Here is a 5,679-nt window from a genome sequence, read left to right as displayed (position 1 = left end):
TGTGATCATTCCATTACTTATATTGCATATTACAAATCGTGTCATGTTGTTTAATTGAAAGGCACGTTTTTAAAAACACACAGTTTTGAATTCTTTATTAAAGTAGTAAAATATCTCAGTCTTATTTACATGTTATATCACTGCAAAACGTTCAGGTATCCACAAAAAATAACTCTGTTGACAGGATGCACCATATTTGATGCCATACAAGAGTCATACAGCATCAAAACCCACTCCTTTAACAATTCATCATTCAAACAATTGTAACAGTTAGGCACACATTGTGTTGTAGATCAGTGGTTCCCAACCTTTTTCCTTAAGGGACCCCTTTTCTATCATTGAGTAAACTGATGACCCCTGACTAAGTGACCTATTTTATGGATATTTCATATTATATTCAATGCGTAACAATAACGGCGCAGAACAACTGATAAACCATACAATTAACCAAAATAGTCGACGCAATAACCGCAGGAAGTTTGTGTAAAACGAGCGATTTGGATGAATTTTGATTATTTAATTATATGATTTGATTATTTCCTGTGAATATTGCATCAGAGATGAGTTTCCTGTTATTTTTAGGGACTTTTTAAAACAATTCTCTGCATTGTGTATCCCTTTTTTTAACAGTCCTTCATACTTTTTGGTTTCTTTTTTGACAAATTCAGTGTACCCCCCATGAAGCTTTGGCGAACCCTAGTGGGGGTTGGGACGCCCAGGTTGAGAACCAGTGTTGAAGATGTCTATACCCACATTACAATTACTATTGTCAACATTGGGTTGTAGTAGTGTTTACTATCTATGGATTGATTCAGAAGTATCCTGTCCTTGTTGGTGTTTTCAGCAGCTAGCGAATGGAGAGCATCATCACAAACTCTGAAGAGGAGGAGAGAGAAGATAATACACATTGTATAAAATGTCATATACGATTAAGACCGACATTGTGAAACACACGCTTCTGGTCAACGAGTCAAACGTATAATTGCGCCTGAACTTCTTATCCTCACCTTCAAAGTCGATGCTTCCATCTGCGTTAATGTCCAGCTCCTTTAAGATCCCTTCTAGTTCTCCTTTCTTCAGCTTCTCCCCCAGCTTCGACTTGATCGCCTCCTTCATCTCATCCTGGTTGATCTTTCCGTCTCCGTCGAGGTCAAACTTTAAAAACAGAGAAAGTGATGAATAGTGGGTCGACGACTGGAAGAAAAGGTAGTTTTACTTTGGGAATTTCAGTGGAAATACAACCTGACTAAAGTTCTCATATCAGCTCATTTTAATAAAACTGATCCTATCTTTCCTTTTGCCGTGATTTTATGTGGATTGTTTTATTTCGGGTCGCTGACCTGCACAAAGGCCGACTGAAGCTCTTTGAGTCCCAGCATGTGAGCGGTCTCTCCCATCATCCTGGGTCCCATCAGTTCGATGAAGTCTTCAAAATCCATCAACCCGCCCGTAGAAGAGGTGAATATATTATGGCCACTGTGTGCTTGTATTCTATATATGTCGTAAAGGGTTTCTTTTCAGCTCACTTCTCATCTTTATCTGTTGTACTATCTAGCAGCTCCATTTCCGTTGGCATGTATCCCATGGTCCATCTTGATCGTAGTCAAACTCTTTGAAGGCCTCTTGCAACTCTGTAAGAAAGGTCAGGGGTCACAGAGGCTTAGGCTTTCTTATATCACTTAAGATGGAACTTGTAATTATTACTGTAATCTACTGTAATGTGGACACTGAGCCCTGTCACTTACCGTCCAACTCAGCCTGAGCTAATTTTCTCTCCTGCAAAAACAGTAATAAAATACATGCTGTAATTCATAAGCATGCATATAAAACATTATAAAAAATAACAGAAGACATAGAGGACAATTCTCATGTATGACCATGTTTATAAATCAGTTTCCATATATGCATATGTACAATGGAAAAGGTAAATATTTTCACGTTGAATCAACCAAGTGTTTGGCTGCGCTCCTCATTTGGATAACCCTCATGAAGTGTGGCAGTAAGCCTCAACAAATGAGCCACTAATGCTGCAGGCGCACCAGGCTTAATGACAGCAGCTCGAGAAAGATCAGGAACAAAACCGTAAGCACACTACCTGACGTCCACCTCACTTCCGACTCTGATGTTTTAACGTCAGACGTACGGCGCCTTTAACTGGTAATGAGCATCCACCGTATCGTGGAGATCTGTGCCTTAATCATATAAATTATAGATCTGTAAGTAATCCCCAAGCCCATTGTTAAAAGATGAATGTGCCTTAAATTGTCAGTGAGGAAAATCTTCATTTTCAGCTGTTAAACAAAATTAGGGCAAACACACATTTTATTGAATCAAATTGTGTCTAAATATGGCAGGAATAGGGAAATTGGTGTTGAAAATAAAAAGCATGCACTATAGGTCAAAGGTCACATGGCCATAGCAGCAGTCAGGTACCATAACAGACAAGAAGAAGATGGTCACATCCAGTTCAACTGTACAGATTTAAATCACAATATGTGGGTGTCAGCTACTTACCGCCCCAAAAACACTGTTGAGCACAGAGTTGTAGACTTTGGTCTTGCTCTCAGTGGTTTTCTTGGACTTCTTTGATGCTTTCTTGGGTGCTTCTGAGACTGATCCCGATGGGGAAGCATCTTTGCTGCTACAAGGAAGAATCAAACAATGAATAGCAAAAGGGCAAATGCACACGCTTACAGTGAAAACCACTCAATGCATATCAGCAGAGTTGGTATTGCTACTGACCAGAAAGACCCACTTAACATACACCGATCAGCCGTAACATTATGACCACCTGCCTGATATTGAGTAGGTCCCCTTTTGCCACCAAAACAGCCCTGACCCGTCGAGCCATGGACTCCACTAGACCTCTGAAGGTCTGCTGTGGTATCTGGCACCAAGCTGTCAGTAGCAGATCCTTTAAGTCCTGTAAGTTGCGAGGTGGGGCCTCCGTGGATCGGACTTGTTTGTCCGGCACATCCCACAAATGCTCGATTTGATTGAGATCTGGAGAATTTGGAAGCCGAGTCAACACCTCGAAGACGTTGCCGTCCACATGATGTAAAAGAAAACGTGATTCATCAGACCGGGCCACCTTCTTCATTGCTCCGTGGTCCAGTTCTGATGCTCACGTGTCCATTGTTGGCGCTTATGGGCGGTGGACACGGGTCAGCGTGGGCACCGTGACCGGTCTGCGGCCACGCAGCCCCATACGCAACAAACTGCGATGCACTGTGTGTTCTGACACCTTTCTATCAGAACCAGCATTAACTTTTTTAGCAATTTGAGCTGCGGTAGCTCTTCTATTGGATGGGACAACACGGGCCAGCCTTCGCTCCCCACGTGCATCAATGAGCCTCAGGTCTTACCCTGTCGCCGGTTCACCGGTTTCCTTCCTCAGACAATTTTTGGTAGGTCCTGACCACTGCAGACCGGGAACATCCCACAAGAGCTGCAGTTCTGGAGATGCTCTGACCCAGTCGTCTAGCCATCACAATTTGGCTACTGTCAAAGTCGCTCACATCCTTACGCTGTCCCATTTTTTCTGCTTCCAACACAAAGTTCAAAGTTCAAAATGTTTACTTGCTGCCTAATAAATCCCACCTACTGCCAGGTGCCATGGTAACGAGATAGTCAATGTTATTCACTTCACCTGTCAGTGGTCTTAATGTTATGGCTGATCAGTATGTTTTTCCTTGGTTATACTGTATCTTTTTATGGTAGGTCAACTCAAGACTACATTGGGGCTATGCGCAAGACGGCTACTTCTCCAAAAAAGTTGGATTGTCAGTCACACTCACAAACTGCACATGTACTGTGAGAACCGTACATCTACACTTACCCATCTGTTGTGGCTGATTCGACAAAAGTTGTAGAGGGCGTCCTTTCTCCTGCCTTGGACACGCTGTGGATAGGCATAGGCCTACACTGTGTAACCAATGACAACATTCACTCCCCCCAAAAAATCTGCATGTGTTAGTTACTGTATATATATTTTCAGAAATGCTTCATGGGATGCAAAAGGAAAGGTTGCAAGAGGATCAAAGGAGTTTTGGTCGGAGCTGAAGCAGCAGGGCTCCGCAGCGAGTAACGTTATCGCCTCCCGACCGCAGCCGGAGTGAGCAGGGAAGACACCGGCACCCGCTCAGTGACGATAACGTTTCTCGCTGCGGAGCTCCGTCACTTCATAAGACACAGAAAACCTCTGTTGGTCTGGAGGAGCTGCAGCATTTATTTCTGCACAAACGTCCACTGTACGTTCACTAGATATTCTCAGAGTTAAACTAACTCTTCTGCAGTGTGGAGTGAGCGCGCGTTCACGTCTAGAGGTGGAGCGAGACAGCGAGAACTTGCGCAGTGTGAGTGAAGGCAAGCAGGCAGAGGAGCAGTGAGTTCAGCGACACGCGCTTATGCGAGTGTGCGCATATGCGAGTGTGCGCATATGCGAGCGCACGCATGTGTCCCGACCCGGTACATTTATACGCTTAAAAAGTTACAAACAGTCCCTTTAACCAAGAATATTTAAAAAATAAAGCCAAAAACCAACAAGCTAGTTTTTTTCTACTTCCGGTGTTGCGTCGAAAACGGTTTCCCCGTCCGCACCTGTCAGTTTGCACACGGCCCAGTGCCCCTCTGCACACGGCCCTGTGCCCCTATGATCACCGACCCCGCAGAAGCCGCTGCACTATTCATCACTCGTTAAGGACTTTTTACCGTTTTTTGTGCTCAACATAGTTCATTTTACTGTATTTCTATTAGCCGATTATCAGTTCTGTGGTATATTCATGAAGACCTTTGTGTAATACGTTGTGTACTGCAGCAGGAATCCCCTTGACAACAACTTGTTGGAATTTATGGGGCGAGTCATCCTAAGTGGCGAAACCATCAACTTTGTTCATCCTCGGTGAGCTTGATCAAGCTTAACAAACGATGGTAGCTTATTTTAAACGCAGTTGTGTTGTTCATACAGTTGAAGGTGAGGGAAAGGACTTTGATGGTAACGTTAATGTTCGGCTAATTGGTGAAGCGTCATTTTTAGCCCCCAAAGTTAGTTTCCTACGCTTGTGGCTTATTGTCATTCCTTTAACTGTCATTCAGAGAAGTTACCGATTAGCCAATAAAAAATAGAGCTATTTTGAGTGACATTAAATGGGCAAATTGACAACATAGAAATGTAATTATTGTATTTCTCTGGTTGGCAATAACGGAGCGGGTGTAGGCTCGTTGGTTGTATTCTCCACCAGATGGCGCTGAAGCTCATTAAGTGTGATCATCTTATATAATTACTTTAATGTGATCATCTTATATAACTACTTGAATGTGGCATCATCGCAGTATTTTGTCGCTTTGGTTTGTTTGGCAGATGTTTTATTTGTCTGTTAGTAGCTGTGAAGACTCATACAGGCTGTGTTCCCATTGTGGAACAGGTCATGTCGTGTGTTGACAATAGAGCAGCCTAAATAAAAAAAGGACAAACAATAGTACGTGTTTTGGTCCTGCTGGACATTCATTACACTATAAAGATGACAGTACACAAACTGCTTTTCTCATTTTGGTTTATTTTCTGATAATATGTCAAAAGAAAATAGTGAGTAAGTTAAAAAATATTGACTAAGTCCTGGAGCTAAACCTGTACATCCAAAGGAAAGTATGTCAATAGTATTCCTTGCATGTCTTTATAGT

General features: G+C 42.7%; 1 long non-coding RNA gene across 1 annotated transcript; it reads right to left on the bottom strand.

Moving 5' to 3' along the window:
* Positions 1-639: 639 nt before the first annotated feature.
* On the bottom strand, positions 640-1,136 carry LOC141760432 (uncharacterized). Its single transcript, XR_012592360.1, has 2 exons — positions 1,008-1,136; positions 640-876 (listed from the first exon to the last, which is right to left on the bottom strand). It is a non-coding gene; the product is annotated as an uncharacterized LOC141760432 (long non-coding RNA).
* Between the last annotated feature and the right edge of the window lie 4,543 nt (positions 1,137-5,679).

This window comes from Sebastes fasciatus, chromosome 22 (genome assembly GCF_043250625.1).
Source record: "Sebastes fasciatus isolate fSebFas1 chromosome 22, fSebFas1.pri, whole genome shotgun sequence".
NCBI lineage: Eukaryota > Metazoa > Chordata > Actinopteri > Perciformes > Sebastidae > Sebastes > Sebastes fasciatus.
Note: the sequence above shows the minus strand (reverse complement) of the source record. Positions and strands in the feature narration are given on the sequence as shown.